The sequence below is a fragment of the Chelonoidis abingdonii genome, chromosome 9 (genome assembly GCF_003597395.2).
Source record: "Chelonoidis abingdonii isolate Lonesome George chromosome 9, CheloAbing_2.0, whole genome shotgun sequence".
NCBI lineage: Eukaryota > Metazoa > Chordata > Testudines > Testudinidae > Chelonoidis > Chelonoidis abingdonii.
The window spans coordinates 15290328-15311752 of record NC_133777.1 but is presented as its reverse complement, the minus strand read 5'-3'; the positions used below and the strand labels follow the sequence as shown (position 1 = coordinate 15311752).

Below are 21425 nucleotides of genomic sequence, written 5' to 3'. Positions count from 1 at the left end.
GTGAATGCTTCAAAAAATACACCAAGACACACTAAACAAAATTTTCCAGCTGAATTACACCACTACCACTTTTGTCTTTCATGAGATTTTTTTTTTCCACTAACCAGAATTGTTTAATAGCAAACCATTGTGAAAATACCGCTTAGGTAAATTTTGCATTCAGCTTTGACTGCAACAGCATTTGTCCCCCAAAGTGTAAACTGGTCAATCATTTTTGCATTTGATGACATTAAAATTCTGTAAAACAATTGAAGAGGAAATACTGTATAAAAGCTGAGAGAGACCAAAAAATAAATAAATAATTGTTTTAGATGTTTTTTTGCCAGGTTCTAGCATAAAGAGCATTTTAAAACATGAAATTTTAATCCCTAAAGAAGAGTAAGAGTTTTGGTATAGCCAATATTGACTCAAAGAGACATAGCCACTGTGTTTTTATTAAAATGTTTCTGTCGTATGTATATAAATGAACCTGTGATTAGCTAAGTTACCTGCACAATCAAAACACTCAGTCACCACTCCGATCTCTCCTTTCCAAATGATGATTTACGATCTATATATCTAGTGGTATGTTGTGCCATTTTATATTTAGCATAACAAACTTGCAAACAAACAAAAGTACTTAAAAACTATACTAAGTTTTATTTAGTGGTGAAGTGTCCAAGTATTTATATCTTGAGCTTGGTTCCTTTTATTCAAGATGGCAAAATCTGGAAGCACTACAGAAACAATATGCCCAAGCCCGGACACTGGGAAAAGAAATGACTTTATTTATCAGTCTGCTGCAGAACTGCTGATGGGCTCCAGAAGAAGCTACGTCTTACCCACTTAACATTTATGAGAACCACACAGCACAAGGACTTTGAGAGTGGGACATACCCCAGAGGAATCCTCTCTGGGGGTGGGCTAGGGGAAGAAAGAGATTTATATACGTATTTCTTCCAGGATTTTTTCTGACATTCAAAGTAATATTGGTTGGACATAATTCTGGTAACAAATGCAATTTTAATTTTATCAATTTAACATATCACAGTTACAACTATTATTGAAAGATCAGATCAAAAGGTAGCTCTTTTTCCAGCTTGTTTACTTTGCACATTTGACAGTAGTTTCTGCTAATTTTTCTGAAGAACAGAAGATTCCTATTTAAAAATTAAGGAAATGTGACAAGCCACAAATTGTCAGGGAAACTCGCGTGCAGGAGTACTAACTAGAAAAGTGATATTTTAAAAACTGACTAGATTTTGCTATGTTATCCCTTTAAATATGTGCTATTGAGCATGTGCAGTAAATATGTTACCACTTTCTATCACGAGTTTTATAGCAAGATTGTACATTATCTTATTTCAACATAAAGGATCTGATCCTGCAGCTTTTACTCCACAAGCAGCCCCATTAGCTTAACATAAGTAAGGGTGGTGGTATTTTTATTTGTTCTTGTGACATCAGTTAGATGGTATGTCTTAAACAGCTTTAAGATATGTGATGGAAGTGTTGTTTCATTAAAGTGAGGAGGTTAAATAAAGCAAACTAAGTTAACAGAGAGTCCAGGTTCTCACATAAAACTACAAATTCTGAGTAAAAGTCCTAATTAAATTACAGGGCTCATTCTACATGAAGATTACCAAGTATGCTTGGTAATATACCAGAATTAGAGAGAGAAACAATTTCAAATAGGCTCAAATTTTAATTACGTGGGGGGTGGGGGTGGGCTCTGAATGCTTGTGGATTCACACAACATTTAGACATTTCTATCCACCATTACTAAGAAGAAAATGCATAAAACTGAAATGAAAGAATTCTAAGTAGACTCTATGGAATCATTTTATTGAGAAGTGGAGCCACCTGATACTAAAAGATGACTAACATTGTGTATCAGGGCTTGCATCTGCAACTTGGTGATTTGAGAGGATCTCATCTGAGACAAAGTGAGCCAGGGACCTCAATCTAAGGTCCCTGGCTCACTGTGTCTCAGATGAGATTCTCTCAAATCACCAAGTTGCAAATGCAAGCCCTGATACACAATGTGCAAGTGCCATCCCCTTAAAAGTCATTTTTTTATGTTCTCAGTCAAAAGAAAAGACGCTTCAATAATATTCATCAATACACTGGGGGGAATCAAGAGTGAAAGGAAATGAAAAAGAAAAGAATACCACCAAATAAAAACTGAATATTTTAAACAAAATAAGAACACTATAGTCAACACTTCTTATTTTTAAGCTTTTTTGAACATTAATGATGGACAAATGCTTTGAAATTTCCAGGAGAAAAGTACTACAGATGTGCTAGGTACTATTACTACCATTAATAAATTAAATCCATCACTTGTTCTGAATGTCTGACTTCTACTGTCCAAATTAAAAGAGTTCTCTCAGGATAACTTCTCAGGTCAATGAACTGAGCAGCACAGGACTACAAATATTTACATTATCTCCTGCACACATATCTACAATTTTTTCTATCCCTGAAACCACTTGCTATTGTAAATTTATTTCCTTATACAAGCAGTGGCTTATAATATCTGCCCCAATATAGGATTAAGAAAGTAACAACAGATGTAATTACGTGCCACTAGAAGCAGCATGGAGTTTTGCATCACTGTTGTTAAGATCATGTCAGCAGTTCCATTAGAAACCACTATCAGTTTAGCCTGATTGTAAACATTGGTCTGGCTGCATACTTGACACAAATCACAGCACCCAGGAACGATTACTTATATACAATATACATATATATATATAAAATATAGAAAACCAATATTTACAAAACTCTATTTGGTCCTGTTTAAAATAATACAACATAGAAAGTGTTTTAACTTCAGATATTTAAATTATATATCCTACCACACAAGAACCTTTTTCTAATTTCGACTGCACTCTTAAAAAATTCAAACATAAAATGGTAATGACTGAAAATTGGTATGTACCACACCTTTTCATGATTTTTAATAATACATATGTTAACATTGTGGAACCACATTAATAACTCAGTGGTTTGAACATTGGCCTGCTAAACCCAGGGTTGTGAGTTCAATCCTTGAGGAGGCTATTTGGGGATTAGTCCTGCTTTGAGCAGAGGGGGTTGGACTAGATGATCTCCTGAGGTCCCTTCCAACCCTATGAATCTATGATTCTACGACTGATGTACAAAAAAGAGCTTTACATTACAGCCATCTAACAACAGGGGAAAGAAAGTTGCATTCTAGTCTCAGCCTGATTTTAGAAGTCAGGATTTTTTTTAAACAGTAAATAAAGAAATTTAAGGAAGAAGCAACAAACCATCAAAGCTAAGAAATACAAAATTAAGGCTATCATTCCATCCGTAATTGGAAGCCAATTATGTCACAACCTTAGAAAAATATTTCTTTGAAGTAACTCTATGTCTTATAAAGCACGCAGATACCTCACTTGAAAGCATTATGGTCTCACAGCATCACCTGTATGAAGGCTGTGCAAGTTAAACAATGGGAAAATCTGAAAAAAAGGTACAAATTTAAGTCTTTCTCCACCTCGTACAACTTGCTTCAAACAGATCCAAAATGACTCAGGTAGTATCAGAGGGGTAGCCGTGTTAGTCTGGATCTGTAAAAGCAGCAGAGAATCCTGTGGCACCGCCATTCTCATTCAGGTAGTACCGCCATTCTGACTTCAATTCTCATCTGAACACTTTTTCCCTTACAATTTTTCTCCCCCGACTAGCACCTTACGCTTTCATTACTGGCCTGAATACTTTCATTTATTCACACCATAGACTTATAACATCAGGGTTTTGGGTCATTTTACATCCATTGTCCTACTGTGTAAAAAGTATTTGGGGAGGACAGAATGTGCATGAAGGATGCAGCCCAAAGTACTTTCCCAATTACACACAGAACATAAAGCACCAGTGAAATGAAGCCACCTCTAGAGGTAGAGGATGGCAGCCAGCTGGTACACTAGACATTGCACTAAAATATTTTGAAAAGAAAACATAGCTACAATTCTCCCTCCTCCTCCCCACCCCCCTAATATACAATCCCAGTATCAGTAATATATTCTTAATATCAAAAATATCAGATACAGCCCCCCTGGGGGATGCCTATACTCTGCAGCAGCTGGGGAAATGGACTGGGTGGTTTAAAAGGCCTTTTCCAACTCTATTGCCCATCATGATCCTATTGTGCTGGTGCCATGAAATCATCCACACCAAACCCTGAACACTGCAGTCCAGATGTCATCTATGTCTGAGAGTCAAATGGGGGACAAATTTTCCCCCCATTCTCCAAATTCAGTAGCAGCCACAGGGCCTACTTTGAGGGAGGGGTGGCAAAGGAGTGGCACAAGCTCTGGGCCTAGTAACAGCACATGGACCAAATACCGAGCGCCGGCCTCAGATTGTTCCTCTCCCCCACGTTAGGGCCTGAAGCCCAGACACTGAGCGAGGGAAGGAGGAGAAGCGTCTGTAAAGGAATCACCCATTTGAGAGACAGTGTCCATGGTAACCAAGCGGGGCGGTAACAGTACAAGAGAAGCGCTCCCCCCCCGCCCCCCGGGGAAGAATAGGACTGGGGGTTCACGAGATAATCCGCCCATCGCTAAGATGGGGAGCCCGGGGGTAACGCCAGAAGCGGGGGCAGACGGTACCACGAGACCCCCCCACACCCGTGAGGGGAAGCAGCAGGTAACAAGGCCGGAGGGGAGGAGGGAGCCCTACGCTGGACTTGGCGGAGGATGGGGCGGTTACCCGAATCTCCCAGCCCCGAGTGGCAGGGACGATGACCCCCGCCCTCGGGCGCGTCCCTCATTACTAGGGAAGCGGGGGCCGCAGCAGCGCGGCGAGCAGCGGGACACACGGCTCCCGACGGGAAAGGGGAATAGCCGCCCGCCAGGGCAGGTCTCCCCGGGCCTGGCGGCGGAGCTCAATCCCGCTGCGCTCCTGGGGGCGGCGCCCTGCCCTGCCCAGGGATCCCTTCCCCCTATACTGCCCGCAAGGAGGGGGGAAGGGGCCGGGTCCCGCTGCTCCGGGGGTGGGATGGGCCGGGCCCCCGCCAGCCCGCCCGCCCGCTGCGGCCCCTCCCCCGGCCCATTGATTTGTAGGGAGGTGGCAGCATGCGGCACTGCCGGGCTCCGCAAGGCCCCGGCGCGGCCCGTCTCCTTCCCCAACCCCGTTACCTAGCTCGGCCCCGCTCGGCTCGGCGCTGCCGGGTCCCCTTCTCCGCAGCGCCCGCCTCAACCCGGCCGCTCCGCTCCGCCTCCTGTTCCAGCCCGTCGGGGAACAATGACGTCCCTCCGCCGGCCTCCTGCATCCGGGGCCCGGCGCCGGCTGGGGAGTGGGGGGCAGAACTCCTCCGGGTCACATAGGGACCAGCACCGCCCCTGCGCCTCCAGAGAGAACCGCCAGGGGGTGCTGCAGCGACCCGGCCCAGGCCCTGTCCTCAAAGGGCCTGGACTAGGGAGCGCAAAGGGCTGCAGCTTCAGGGAGCCGCAAACGCCGATTAAGGGAGCGTTACCAAAGTACAAAGGCAACATTGGGCCGCAAACACGCCGCTAGGGACCGTCGCCAACTTGTACGGTCAGCATGGAATCGTAAATACCTGTTAACAGGCCATGATTAAACTACGGGAACTGTGTGAGCTGCAGGGAACTGCAAGCACGTGCTAAGGAAAAAAGCTATTGCCAACCCCAACCAGACAAAAGTGAGTCTAATACCCCTTGAAAATAATGATTAACTTTTAAAATCATGAGCTTTTAAAAGAAATCACATCTTTTAACATCTGTGTTCAGTTTTTTAAGCCTTTGAAGTGATCCATCTATCCCCAATTTACACTGTATCATTTCAGGTTTATAATTCAGCCTTAAATACACATACATACATGCAGGGCTCCCTGCTGCCTACTTGGATGAGGATTCCACTTAGTTTTTCGTAAACGCTGAGCTGGGAAGCTACCATTCTCTCCTTCTCCTGTATCTCTGTCCTGCCTTCCTCCCAGTTAACCTCACATTTTGCCTCCATTCAGGGCTCAGACTAGATGTAACAGCATCTTTTTCATGCTGCTACCTTGTACTCCAAAATCTAAGCTTTTATTTTCTTTTAAAAGGAAGTTTCAAGTGCTTACAGTTGATGGCATACACTCAGGTCACATTTTTTAAGCTAACTCAACCTGAGACAATAGCTCTGTGATGTGTGAACTGCACCATTTATTTCAAAGGGTTCTAACACAGATGCTCAAGTAAAATTGTTTTCATGTCAACATTGTCAAAATACATTTAAATGTCAGCTATTTCACTACTCATCAAAGCATGTAAGAAAAGAGAGGGAGGATCATATTAGGAATATCTACAATCCACAATTAATTACCTTTTTGACACAAAAATGAGTGAGCTCCTCCTTCCCCAAAAGAGTAGCCAACCCCAATAAACTAGTTAGTTTATTTAACTCTGTAGTATAGACCAAGCCTTAGCAGAGCCCAGTGGGGTATCTGATGCTTAAGGCTGTGAGTCTTTCACAGAGGTCATGGAAGTCACAGATTCCATGACTTTCTGAGACCTCTGTGACTTCTGCAGTGGCTGATCCCAGGGCCGCTAGAACAGCTGGAGCGGCCCCATGAACAGCCGCTCCGGCTGCTGCTCAGGCGGCCCCAGGCAGTTGGTCCCGGATATTGCCCTGGAGCAGCGGTCCGGGAGCAGCAGTGGCACCCTGGGATGTGCCCCCCGCCCCCCAGCGGCAGTGGTGGAGCCCCAGGCCTCCCCCCACGTGGTGTAGCAAGGCCCTGGGCCGCGGCCACCTGCCCAGAGCAGAAGCGGAGGTGGATGGGCCCTGGGCCACCCCCACACAGAGCAGCAGCGGTGGCAGGGCCCAGGCTGCTGCCCCCTGCCCAGAGCAGCAACAGCAGTGGGGGGACCCTAGGCCACCCTATGCCCAGCGGCATGGGGCCCTGGACTAGGGTATTTTTAGTAAAAGTCATAGACAGGTTACCAGCCCGTGACTTTTTGGTTATTGCCCATGACCTGTCCCTGACTTTTACTAAAACTACGGATAACTAAGTTGTAGCCTTACTGGTGCTCCGTAAGAGCAGGTCAAGTTCAGAAAGCCCAGTGGAGCACAGAAGCTTCAGAAGCCAGCCTGGGCACAGCTCACTGGTGTATTTGGCTGCTATTCAGGCTATGTCTACACTAGGAAGAGACTATGTTGGCATAACCATGTCAGCATAACTCACTAATGTAGCTGCAGTATACACCACCAAGGCGTTTTTTTGTGGAAACACTGCCTCCATAAATGGTATTAGGTATGTCAGCAGAAGCCCCTTCTATCAGCATAGCTGTGTCTATGCTGGGGGTTTTGTTGGGTTAGCTATGTCAGTCAGGGGTATGTATTTTTTCACACCCCTGACAAATGTATCCATGCTGATATAACTGAGGACCAAGCCTCAGTTCTTTAGGCTGAGCCCAAAGAACACAGAGACCATGCATCTTGATTGTTTGAATATATACGCTTAACTACTGTGAATGCAGGCAGAGAGCACCAATAGCTTTTTTTTTTTTTTCAGATTTGATTGTTTCATGCTCCCTCGCAATCTCCTATTCCTCATCTGCGCTTCACGTTCACTTGCCCCTATATTTTGCCTTCCTTTCCATCAGTTTCCTACAACTTACATTCTCTGTCTCTGACCCACCCTATTCTCCTGCATCCCCTCAATCTCTCTCTTGCTGCACATTCCCCAACATCCCTCTTCTATGTTCTTGCTAGTCCACTCATTCCCTTGGCATCCCTACAGTCTCTTTTCTGCCTTCTTCACATTCCCCTGCATGCCCCTCAGACTCTCTCCTGCTCCCCACATTCCCTTATGCCCCCTGAGTCTCCCTCCTCCTCCTCGCATTCCCTTGCCCCCTCACAGTTTCCTGTCAAGTTTCCTAACCTTTGTTGATGGCATCCTGGCTTCAGTCCCGTTGAAAACAATGAGAGATGTCAGCTACTGAAGAGAATGGGGTTCTGAGTTTAGCATACTTACAGATGCACTGAACAAAATGGGGCATAGTTTTCATTCTCTCTCTCTCTCTCACACACACACACACAGACATACAAAGCAGATAATGGGGTTCTGAGGGGTTCACAAAGAGTGGAGAATGGGGCTTAAACTAGGGTGGATCATGCTGGGTGTAAAACTACATATTTTTTGTTTGTTTGAGAATATAGCATTCTCAGCTTTCATTCTTCAGTCTCTAGTCTTTGTGTAACCAATGCAGTGACATATGTATGAATTTGCAGAGAGCCTGAAACCAATAGCTCAGAGGCAGTGAGGAGAATTGTCCTGTTCCTCTTTAGGGGTACATCTACACTGTGCCTGGGATCTGTAATTCCCAGCTTGGTTAGACATACACACGCTAGCTCTACGTGAGCTAGAATGCTAAAAATAGCAGTGTGACTGCAGTGGCTTGGGGCACTGCTATTTTTGGCTCAGTAGCTCAAGAAGCAGAGCTAGCATGTGTACGTTTATCTGACCTGGAATTACACCTCCCAGCTAAAGTGTAGACATGCCTATAGGGTTTTAATTCAGATTAATTACAATAATTTAAATATCAATTTTAACTGTTTGTTAACCAGAACCTGTAGGAAAAGAACAAGAGATCATTATAAAGATCTGCACAGCCTTTTGTGAGTGACAGCTTGCTGACTGGGCTGTTAAAAGTCCAGCTGGCAGCGCAGTGAGGGCTGGCAGGCTTCCTGCCCAGCTCCATGCAGCTCCTGGGAAGCAGCCAGCATGTTCGTCTCCTAGGCAGAGGGGCAGCCATGAAGGTGCCACGCACTGCCCCTGCTCCAAGCGCCAGCTCTGCAGCTCCCATTGGCCGGGAAATGTGGCCAATGGGAGCTGGGGAGGGCAGTGCCTGCAGTGCTGGGGGGGAGGGATGCCTCAACCTAGGAGCCTGAGGGACATGTCGTCACTTCCTGGGAGCCGCCTGAGTTCAGCTCTGCCAGAGCCTGCACCCCGAACCCTATCCTGTGCCCCAACCCTCACCTCAGCTCAGAACCCCTGCCCGCACCCAAACTCCCTCCCAGATCCCGCACCGCACACCCCTTCCCACATCCCAACTCCCTGCCCCAGCCCAAAGCCCCCTCCCACACTGTGAACCCCTCATTTCTGGCCCCATCCCAGAGCCCACACCCCTAGCACAGAGCCTGTACCACCTCCCACATCCCAACCCCATCCCAGCCCATAGCCCCCTCCCACACTCTGAACCCCTTGGCCCCAGCCCAGAGCCCCCTCCTACATCCCAAGCCCCTCAGCCCCAGCCCTACCCCAGAGCCTGCACCCCCAGCCTGAGCCCTCATCCCCTCCCATACCTCTGCCCCAGCCCAGAGCCTCCTCCCACACTTTGAACCCCTCAGGCTCATCCCTGAGCCCCCTCCTGCACCCCAAATCCCTCATCCCCAGCTGTACCCCAGAGCCCACACTCCTGAGAAATTCACACCACTGAAAAATGTAGTTAAGCCAACCTACGTCCCAGCAGGGCCGCCCAGAGGATTCAGGGGACCCGGGGAAAAGCGGGGGAGCTGCGGCGCTTTTACTCACCCGCTGGCGGTCCGGGTCTTTGGGGACATTTCGGCAGTGGAGGGCCCTTCAGTCACTTCATGTCTTCAGCAGCACTGAAGGGCCCTCCGCTGCCAAAATGCCGCCAAAGACCCGGACCCCCTCCGGGCCAGGGCTTGCGGGGCCTGGGGCAAATTGCCCCACTTGTCCCTCCCCGGGCGGCCCTGGGCAGCCCTCTGGGCGGCCCTGATGGATAGCCGTAGATGGTGCTAGTCGATGGAAGAATTTTTCCATTGACCTAGTTACTGCCTCTTGGAGGGTGGATTTGGTTGGTTGGCAGTCACTGCTGAGTGACATAGCGTACATCTTTGTTCTTTTGAGAGCCAAGTAAATGGCTTCCACAGTACTTTCATCCTCTCAACTTTGTGGAAACTCGAATTCAATTTGGACCCACTGAATGGCAGTTAGAAAAGTTTTTTACTTGGCAAGCTGCAACAGGAGGTTGTGAACAGCAGTTTGTTGTATGTCCATACAGCTATGGTAATTTCACAATGCTACAGCTTTACAAAGTAATATGATCCATTTTAAAGGCCTACTAGTTGTTGATTTGGTCATTTCAATTTGTTACAGAAAAGTGTTCATTTTAGAAGTCTGACAGTAATATTATCCTTGATTAAAACACCACAGAATATTGCAATATATCAACAATAATTATTACTAAAAATTAGCAGTATTCTCTGAAGATAATTTAAATGGAGGAGCATTCTTCAAAGATATTTGTTCAGATTGTGGAGGTAGAGCCAGTTTAAGTATCTCTCTATTGTCCAGCTACACCGAAGTCTCCAGTTGTATACAAAACAACAGGCTTTTAGTGTACAAGCATTTATTTTACAAAACTAACTTACAGCAATGACATCTGTCTGTTACTATCTTCTTACAGCAATATAACAATAGACATGAAGGAAGAAGCTCTTCCATTTGAAGAGAATTCCCGAATTCAGTGAAATGAGTGGAGGGATGGTACAGAAAATAATATGTTCTTAGTGAGGATTTTCTTTTTAGCTGTAAATGTTATTTTAGAGTTTTGAAGGGGACTTAATAAAATATTTCAGCTGGCAGCTTCCAAAATTCGAGGTAAGGCACCAGTACATTGAGACATACACATCTGATGGCTAGCATGGATAAATGGGATCCTGCTGATGCCACTCTGCAGATGGTCCCAAAACCTATGACCTCTAGATGGAAACCTTACAGTTCAAACAGCTAATGGCTGTTTTGATCTGTGCAATCACAGCTCTGGGCTGACAGAAGAATTCAGATTTTTTAACTGCAGCATTTTCAAAGACTTACAATATCACAGAGCAGGCACACTGAAGGATGAAGGTTTCTGACAGGGCACAGTAAGCTCCCTTGGGAAGACCAAAAATAAAAAAATAAAAAAATCTGTTGAGTATGAACATTAAAGTGAACCAGCATACCCATTTTGAACCTGTATAATGTTCCATGAAAAGTCACAAGCCATTAGTTGTAATGTTCAATTACAGGGTCCTGCAAAAGTATTCTAATTAGTCACTTTCTCAATTTGCTATCTGCTGACTTCTCAAGTTGAATAGTCCCCAGAGAAAATGGTGGTCCCATTAGCTGCTTGTGTAGCTTGATACAGATGGCTGATGAGGACTACGTAAGGTTCCTGCTCCTCTCTGATTTCTAAAAACACAAACCACTAGCCACTTGTTTTTAATTAAAGAAAACACCCTAAGAAATACATAGTTAAACTATCAGGCAGTTTAGATTAAATTTAGGTTTTATAAACGTTTTGGGGAAAGTATTATTTATTAATATTTATTATTTGCTTGCTGATTTTAATAGATGTAAACCAGTTATTGTGTTGATTAAACATGCCTCATCAGTATTTCCAGCCCAAACATTAGTTATTGTGCTATCATGTCAGAAAGAAAGAAACTAACTACAAATACTGTTCACAGTAAGAGAAATTCAAAAAATAAACAATATAAATTGGGGGAAAATAAATTAGATTTAAAAACATACTTTCTGTTTTAGTAGTTCCAAGTGTTGTTATTAACACGGGTAGAAGTTTTGCTATAGGAATATATGATTTTGCTTCCATTCTTTTAAAAGACGACTACAGCAAAAATGTGAAGACCAGGGTTTATTTTCTAGAATTAATTGTGTGTGTATGTGAAAGGGGTGGGGAATAAGTGGGATAGTATGGAGGGATATTCTACATAGAATCATAGGACTGGAAGGGACCTCAAGAGGTCATCTAGTCCAGTCTCTTGCACTCATGGCAGGACTAAGTATTATCTAGACCATCCCTGACAGGTTTTTTTCTAACCTGCTCTTAAAAATCTCCAATGATGGAGATTCCACAACCTGCCTAGGCAATTTATTCCAGTGCTTAACCACCCTGACGGGAAGTTTTTCCTAATGTCCAACCTAAACCTCCCTTGCTGCAATTTAAGCCCATTGCTTCTTATCCTAGCTTCAGAGGTTAAGAAAAACAATTTTTCTCTCTCCTTACAACAACCTTCTATGTACTTGCAAATCATGTCCCCCCTCAGTCTTCTCTTTTCCAAACTAAACAAACCCAATTTTTTCAACCTTCTTCATAGGTCATGTTTTCTAGAATTTTAATAATTTTTGTCGCTCTTCTCTGGATTCTCTCCAATTTGTCCACATCCTTCCTGAAATGTGGCGCCCAGAACTGAATACAATACTCCAGTTGAGGCCTAAACAGTGCAGAGTAGAGCGGAAGAATTACTTCTTGTGTCTTGCTTACAATACACCTGCTAATACATCCTAGAATGCTGTTCACTTTTTTTGCAACAGCGTTTTGTATGTGTGCAACTGATTATTCCTTCCTAAGTGGAGTACTTGCATTTGTCTTTATTGAATTTCATCCCATTTACTTCAGACCATTTCTCCAGTTTGTCCAGATCATTTTGAATTTTAATCCTATCCTCCAAAGCACTTGCAACCCTGCTTAGATTGGTATTGTCCGCAAACTTTATAAATGTACTCTCTATGCCATTATCTAAATCACCGATGAAGATATTGAACAGCCGCAGAACTGATCCCTGCAGGACCCCACTCATTATGCCCTTCCAGCATGACTGTGAACCACTGATAACTACTCTCTGGGAACAGTTTTCCAACCAGTTTTGGATCCACCTTATAGTAGCTCCATCTAGGTTGCATTTCCCTAGTTGTTTATGAGAAGGTCATGCAAGATAGTATCTAAAGCTTTACTAAAGTCAAGATATACTACATCTACTGCTTCCCCCCATCCACAAGTCTTGTTACCCTGTCAAAGAAAGCTATCAGGTTGGTTTGATATGATTTCGTTTTGACAAATCCATGCTGACTATCCCTTATCACCTTATTACTGTATCTTCTATATCAGTGTTTCCCAAACTTGGGATGCCACGTGTGTAGGGAAAGCCCCTGGCAGATTGGACCGGTTTGTTTACCTGCCGCGTCCGCAGGTTCGGCTGATCGCGGCTCCCACTGGCCGCGGTTCGCTGCTCCAGGCCAATGGAAGCTGCTGGAAGTGGAGCGGGACAAGGGATGTACTGGCCACCTCTTCCAGCAGCTTTTCCAGAACTGGAGGTTGAGCACCTCCTGGCACTTTGGAAAGTTGGCACCTGTGTACATTATAGTTTAAAACACTTAACAGAATGAATTACAATACCATTCACACTTCAACTGAAATAAAGTATAGGCAAGGACAAAGAAAGCAAAGAAAGGTTAGTACACCTCTACCCCGATATAACGTGACCTGACGTAAGGCAGGTTCACATACAAGGTGGTGAAGCTCTGAAACGCTGCTCTGAGCAGCGTGTTAAGGGTGCTGAGCCAGGCTGGGGCCAAGGGGTTCGTTAAGGAGCAGAGTGTCTCAGGGGCAGTCAGGGGCTCCCCTCTCAGGGTCTGGGGGGCAGGAGCTGTGGGAGGGCACTTGTGGGGGCCCCGCAGTCTCAGAGTGGCCTGGGAGATTAGCGGGGTGGGGCCGGGAGCAGCCTGCTCTGCTTCCCTCACCCTGGCCCCATCCGTGTGGCTCGGAGGAGGGGGCTTGGGGGAAGGGATCCCCCCACACACACTCACCAGCAGCAGCAGAAGTGGACAGCCCGGCCCCAGCCTGCTCCACTCTGCCAGCTCCCAGCCTCAGTGCTCCGCTTCCCACTGCAGGTGAGTATGGAGGGCATCCTTTCCCCAACCTGCCCACACTCATCTGCGGCGGGAAACAGAGCGCTGCAGCTGGGAGGTGGCAGAGTGGAGCGGGCTGGGGCCGCGTTGCTCTGCTTCCTGCCGCAGGTGAGTGCAGTGGGTGTCCTTTCCCCAACCTCCCTGCACTCACCGGTGGTGGGAAGTGGAGCAGCCCAGCCCCAGCCAGCTCCACTCCGCCAGCTCCCAGACGTGGCGCTCCACTTCCTGCCACAGGTGAGTGCAGGACTTTTCCCCAGCTGCCCCCCACTGATACAGCTGGGGCTGAGGCAAGGAAAGCAGAGTGGAGGGCATCCTTTCCCCAACCTCCCTGCACTCACCGGCAATGGGAAGCGGAGCAAGATGGCGGAGTGAAGCGACCTGGGGCCGGGCTGCTCTGCTTCCCACTGTTGCTGGTGAGTGCCTGTCAAGGGGTGGAGGGGGTGGATAGGGGTTGGAGCAGTAGGGGACAGGGGGGTTGGGTAGGGTCCTGGGGGTGATTAGGGAGGGGGGTCTCTGGAGGGGGCGGTCAGGGAACAAGGAATGGGGGGGCCAAAGCAAGTTTGATATAATGTGGTCTCACCTATAACGCGGTGAGATTTTTTTGTCTCCTGAGGACTGTGTTATATTGGGGTAGAGGTGTATGTAAAAAGATAAAAATAAATATATGGAGATATACCTGTCTCATAGAACTGGAAGGGACCCTGAAAGGTCATTGAGTCCAGCTCCCTGCCTTCACTAGCAGGACTAAGTACTGATTTTGCCTCAGGGACTGAGCTCACAACCCTGGGTTTAGCAGGGTAATGCTTAAACCACTGAGCTATCCCTTCCCCCATAAGAGGGAATGTTAATTATATGGGACCAATCCTGCGAGTCGTAGTCCCTTTGATTTCAGTGTGATTACATCTTTGAGTAAAGGTTGCAAGTTCAAGACCATCACTTTTATCAGTTTGTGTGAGATATTAACCCAAATATTATGATTAAGGCTATAGTTGTAGCCGTGTGGAACCTGTATGGAATACCAATAGCCTTGTGGAATTTACTTCCATCATCGGGCAAATTTGTCAAACAGCTGGGGATGCTGCAAAGTCTGGTCTCCTAGGCTTTTTATGAAAGGACAGCTGAGTGGAGGAGTAGGAGTGGGGGGATTTAGGAGACCTTGGAGGGTTTTATTCTGTGGATTTAGATTTGAGCATTGGTCAAGATCTTCAGGGATCATGTCTTGTATTTGTACTGTGAGGCATCTAGCACACTTTTCCATAATAAATATAAATTGTATAGCTTGGTACAGAACTCTGGATGGGCACAACTTAAATATGTTTATATAAATTAAATATATATAAATAAGGGGTAAAAACTGTGTCTTTTAACCTTTTCCCTACTCTTGCCAACCTCTCCACTAAATTGTGCGTTTGTCAAGAATCAGTGCTGTCTGATTCTGATTTTCTATTTTGTCTTTCTTTACTATAGCTCTAATGACCTTTGTCTTCTCTTGAAGGTGACCTATAATGGAAAAAATGCTTGTGCCTATTTTTCTTTTTTATGCTGAACAAAGATCTGAAAGGGACTTTTTTTTGTTCGCCCTCAAAAAAAAATTTTTTTTGTTGCTTAGTTTTTTACTTTTGAAATTTCAGGAATTTAAATTCTGGTCTTCCCTGGTTTTGCTAAAAAATGCAGTGCATGTCTCAGAGAGGAAGATTAACACTCTCAGCCTTGAAATGAAGGGGCAGATGTGTTAAATCTTTACCACAAGACCTTTTCTCCCAATTGTCTATTAGATGTTTGAATTAAACAGGTGTTAAACAAAAACCCAACAAATTTTAAACAGTATGGATACAAATAACTTTCCTTATCAGTTAATCAAGTTTCACTTGGATGGTGTCCATAACATTATAAATCTAATAATTTTTCAGTCATTTACAAGGTTTCCAGGAAAAATGAGGTAGACATAATTTGAATTTTTAATAGGAAAAACAAACAGAAAACCACCTTCCAAACAAACAGTAGAAAAATCTTTCATGCCTTCTTTGTAGATTACAAATAAAAAAAAGTGAAAGTCCATCGCACTCCCCCCCCCTTTTTTTTTTTGAAGGTCACCTCTAGAACCACCTTCTTCTGCATATAGCACCTGATTTTACAAGATGTAACTGTGTGCTGTACATCAGAATCAATGCTGTGGTTTTGTCTTTATTTTATTGGTAAATGTTTTCCTTCTTAATACTACTTAGCACTTAGATAATATGTGTCAAAATGCTTTACAAATGCTCCAATACAATATAAAGTCAAGTTCAAGGTCTTGCTCTCAATGGCCCAGACCCAGCATATCTAAAAGATCACCTGAACTTTTGGGATGAAGACTGTGGTCCACACCTCTGCTCCCCTGGCACAATGGAACTTTCTACCATAAGGATAAAGCTCATCTGTGTAAGGGGCAGCTGCTGTGGTGCCAGAACTGAGGGCAGCCTGCTCATTGGCCATAGCCGTTAGCGGCTGATGAGGAAGGATGAGAGGGGCCAGGTGAAGAGGCGTGGAATATAGGCAGATGGACAGCGTGGGACACAGGAGGCTGCTGGAGGGGTCGTATAGAGTGGGATTCAGAAGGACAAATGGAGGGGGACAGATTGGGGTGGGGGCTGAATGGGAGTTTTGGTGCAGGGCCACATGGGAGCAGGAGTGGCTGAGTGTGGGTGCAGGGATAATGGGGGTGGGGGTGCATGGGGGTGTGGGGACACAAGGAGGATGGGGAGGGGTGTGGGGGCTATGTGATTGGCTGAGTGAGGGTGCAGGGACAGATGGGAATAAGAAAATGGATGAGTATGGGGAGGAGAGTGCAGGGACACTTAGGGACGGGAGGAGGGATTGCTGAGTGGGGGTACACGGAGATATGGGAATGGGGAGAGGGTGTTGGGACACATGGGGACAAGGGCAGATGTGCTTGACTGATTGGGAGAGGCTAAGGATCTTCATGGGGGAAGCTCCCCGACTCCCTAACAACACCGACTCCCCAGAAAAAAATCTGTTCCATACTTCTCCCACCCACTCACAACAACCATCCAGGTTCACTCCCTGGCCCTTTTCCAGCAATTATTTCCCTCTCCCTCAGCTCCTCCATTACCCTGACTGCCCGAAGCCTTTGCACTGCTTCTGAGGGGTATGGAAAATACGTTTCTGTATTGTAGTTTAAATTAATTATTACTCAAAGTTCTGTATTAATATGGCTCGTGAGGAATCTATTTGTCAAAAAATATTTCCTGCATATTTTTTGTTATCTGTATTGTTATAGACATACTTGTTGACAGGTATTTTGTAATAAATTACCAAAAAAAATTGAAACTGGTTTGATTATACTGTGTTATTTTGACAAATAAAATATGCAGAATTTTGCATAATTTTAAAATATGATGCACAGAATTTATAATTTTTTTTGGCATAGAATTTTTAATTTTTTTGGCACAGAATTCCCCCAAGAGTAACAAGTGGAGCAGTATGGGGAGCTGAGAACCCGGGCTTGGCACAGAGCCGACAGACTGGGCTCTCAGCACCGGACAGTCAGGCTATCAGCTCAGAGCTCCATGTGGTGCTGACAGGCGATATACATAATGCAGTGTCTACACAAACACTAAATTGTCCTAACTACATCGATGTAAGTGCTACACCTCTTGTGGAGGTGGAGTTATTAGGTTGGTGTAGTGGGGAACTTACATTGGCAGGAGCAATGCTGTAGTGTAGACTTTTGCAGAGGTAGGTCAACGTAAACTCCTTACATTGACCTAACTCTGTAGTGTAGACCTGGCCACAGTAGGTTTGATTTATTATGGGCAACAGAGAGCAGTACCAATACAGAGAGAGACACATGAACCAATACATTACATATGCTTGTAATTTTTGCATATTTGAAAATTATCTGTACTTCATACTGTAATGCTGTTTACTTGAATGGCAATCTTGTTTAATCAGCACAAGCAGCAAAGAATCCTGTGGCACCTTGTAGACTAACAGAAGTTTTGGAGCATGAGCTTTCGTGGGTGAATACCCACTTCGTCAGACTCGTGCATGAGTGGAAACTTTCCAGAGCGGGCAGGCTATCACTCTATGCAAGCCAAGCTAGAGACCTTAATCGACACAGGTTCAGCTTCATCAGAGGACTCGAGGCCTGTTCTAGAAGTTGAGGTCGTGAAAAAACCAAGCGGACGAGACAACTGTTTTGAAATGGCCACGCCATCACAGTCTTTGTTTAATCCTGAGCGATTGGTGTCAAATTTGCAGAAGAACGAAGCTCAGCAGTTCTCTCTTGAAGTCTGGTCCTGAAGTTTTTGCTGCAGGATGGACACCTAAGTCCTGCTATAGTATTGTGTCAGGAGGTTTTGAGGTCTCCTACAGGTTTTATGTCATTGCTTATTCGTAACCTATCCTGATTCTGTGTCATTTATCCTTTTCTCCATCACAACGACTTGTCCAGTTCCTGGCCGACTGTTACCATAGCAGCACGGGCGCTTGCTGGCATACTCGATGAGCGTACACCTTCCCACCTTTGGTGGACCGTGCAGCCGTGAATGGAACCCGGTATTGTAGGCTGCTGAGCCTGAATCCGCGTTAGGTCCTGTGACTGGTCGTGTGGTCCGTAGCATATCGTGGCGCAGACTCCGGCATCGAGGTTTGTCTGTATGATTGTTCCTGAGCTTCTAGTATCCTACTATTGGTGCGGTGTGGACAGTCTACCTGGTTGAGAATATGTTTTAGAGATTCGGCAGCGCTTGTCGTAGCGCGCAGGACTGGCCTGACCACCCCCAACGGCCTCGACGTTGAATGCATGTGGATCATTCTCCAGACACCCTCAGACCAGAAGACACGCTCCATGCTCTCACTCTCCGGGGACTCTCCTTTTCTGCCTGGCCACCACCCACCAACCATGACACTACTAGTTCTGCGGCAATACTGGCACGCCCACTACTTCCGCCCAATCTACCGACTCACAAGAACCTACATTTCAGGACAACACTGAAACAGCCACTGTACAAACCACAAGTCACCTCCCCACCAACACGCACAAGAAGACAAGAACTCCACAATGGCTCCTCTGAAGCGTTTCGAATTGCCAGTCTGGACCATATGACATTCGACATGCTTTCCGCCAACGCTGACACAGGCCAGAACATTTGTGATTGCCTTCTCGCCTCTAACCTAACCGCTTGTGCCGAATGCAATCCCACTCCCACAAGCCCAGAACCACACTGCGCACTTTATCATCAAAGGCTTGATCAAAGGAGACTGCTCGCGTCTCGTCTGTCCATCATAACAGCCGGCTCTGCCACCTACAAACGGACCAGGCAGTCAGCACAACTCTCCCAATCACACAATTCTACAGGCACATATCCTTCAATTCCCACTGAAGACATACACTCAGAACCTACCACATTCAACACTCAGGACACTCCCCTACACTAACCCGACACACCCTCAAACCATACCCCTTACGACGCCCACCAGGGTTATTCATATCTACTACCCAGCATCCAACAAACACCAGCCAACCTTCACTGGCCCGCCCCCCTCATCTCGCGTGCAAGGGCACTCTCACTCGGAAGACTGTCTTCGGCATCTAGTGGACTCTCTGCTCAGCTCTGTACACCAGCTCTCCCAGCCTCTCCTCCGTGCACCACTGATCTTCCTTAGGCAACTACCTGCTTGGTGACCATTCCAGAACAAACCATTCTCACGCCACCAGGATGTTTAGGCTCTCTCCACAACACCCTACCCACACACACGATGGATACAAAGCTGGTCAGTGAACAGTATCCCTGATGTGCGAAACGGCACAACTGGCTGTCGCTCTGTGCCTTTATCCTCGACACAAACTATGTTTCCATTTGATGACAATCATATAATCTCCAGATCAGTAGGCACTGCATATGGGACCCACCATGGCCCACAATATGCCTGTTTTTCAGTGCAAGCTGACCACATTCCTCAGCTTTAGTCCCTCACGCCCCTTCATCTTACCTACTGCTCATTGGATTGATCTCTTCCTCAATTCCGGACCATGCGGAGGAGCCTGGAAATCTTCACACCGCATATTCCACAGCTTCCCACCCCACCATCACACTCAGCCCTGCGACATCTTACCAGCGGCGGTCCACTTCTGACACACGGTTGCCCAATAAGTGACGGTCATTACACACCCATTGTCTAAACAGTAATTAAGGAGTTAATGCTATCATTCACGCCAGGGGTAACCACAACCTGACCGGCGGACCAATCAGGACACCGGATTTTTTCAAAGCTCCACGGGGAATGTTTGGAGATGTGTGTCCTTTGTCGTGTCTTTTGTCTCGTCTCTGGCTCGAGTGGGATTTCATCTTCAGCTTCTATCTTCCTATTCCAAGTGTGGTGTGCGTACAAAGGCTTAGAAAAAGCTTGTTATCTTTTCTGTATTTACATGCGTGTGTCAGTTGCTGGATGGTTAAATTGTATTTCTTTTTGATAGAGATGTTTTATCTATTTTTCTTTAAGATTGCCCTGTATTCTCTGTTCATCTTGATAAAGAGACTTTTTCTTTTCTTTCTTTCTATCATTTAATTTTTCTGAACAGCTTTTCTTTTTTCTCCACTCGTTCTGGATATTTCTAATTCCTAAGTGCAGGCTCACTAGGAGATAGACATCCCCCTGTGCGGCATTACCCGGTCTCTCTCGACACAGACTGGCGAGGGCGGAAAAGAAGAGGCGGAGTACATTGCCCTCTCTGATTTGTAATTCACAGCGAGTTTAAGCTCACAGTAATCTTATCCACAGGACTAACCCATGGAGGGCAGCAAGCCTCGGGGCGGAGTAAAAGAGAGCAACGGGGCAGGGGGGTTACTTTCCACTTCTCTAGGGTAAGCCTCACGACGGCATCTGAGTCTTCGAGGGTCCCCAAGGGCAACGCGTTTTCTGGGCGAGACCCCGCGTCGAGCAACCACCATCAGGGAAATTTTTGGCTTGGTTCCGCACTATCAGATCACAGCTGCGTACTAGCTGGACGGTTCCTCCATTGCAACGGCCACCACATCTTTGGCACCTCTACACGAGTCTCCACGAATTCAGGAATTATTCGCATTCAATAGCACTGCCCCTCCGCCACCACCCCGGCTCCGCAAATACGTGCCCATGCGTCAAATTCTCCACCACCCAATATTACCCCAAAAACCTTACCGACCGCCTATCGCCTCTAACCATTACATGCTTCCAGCTTCCATCCCCAGGGAGACATCACAACGATCCATCCGTCCTACATCCACAAGACCTGACAGCGGTACCACCCACCGCATCTGCTCCCTACCCCCTCAGACACGCCAACACTACAAATCGTCCACTAACGACCTTTCCAAACTACAATCCCCGCACGACGGAACTAACGGAACACGATCACACCCACGGCGACCGTGTTCACCCGAAGCCTCCTACTGCCACAGAACACAACCCAAGCAAAGAACACCAACCAGACACGCTCACTCGGCCACTCACCTACAGTCCCCAGCCCTACAACCCATCCCCACGCTCATCAGGCGACTACACACCCATCCTGGACACCATCGATCCCACCCTTCCACGGCCTTGCCGGCTTGGGCAGGCCCGTCCTCGCCCCACAGACACCCTGCCAATCTGAAACATATCCTCACATAATGCACACCGACCTAGCCTACTCCTCGTAATCTCTCTCCTCTTT

At 46.2% G+C, this 21425-nt stretch overlaps 1 protein-coding gene across 2 annotated transcripts in view; it reads right to left on the bottom strand.

The window, feature by feature from the left end:
* The window catches only part of USP42 (ubiquitin specific peptidase 42), a 40424-nt gene extending 35198 nt beyond the window's left edge, over positions 1 to 5226 (bottom strand). For both annotated transcript variants that reach the window (XM_032802170.2, XM_032802169.2), the window contains exon 1: positions 5148 to 5226. The gene's annotated coding sequence lies outside the window, so the exon portion shown is untranslated. The remainder of the gene's footprint in view (positions 1 to 5147) is intronic.
* Positions 5227 to 21425: the final 16199 nt, after the last annotated feature.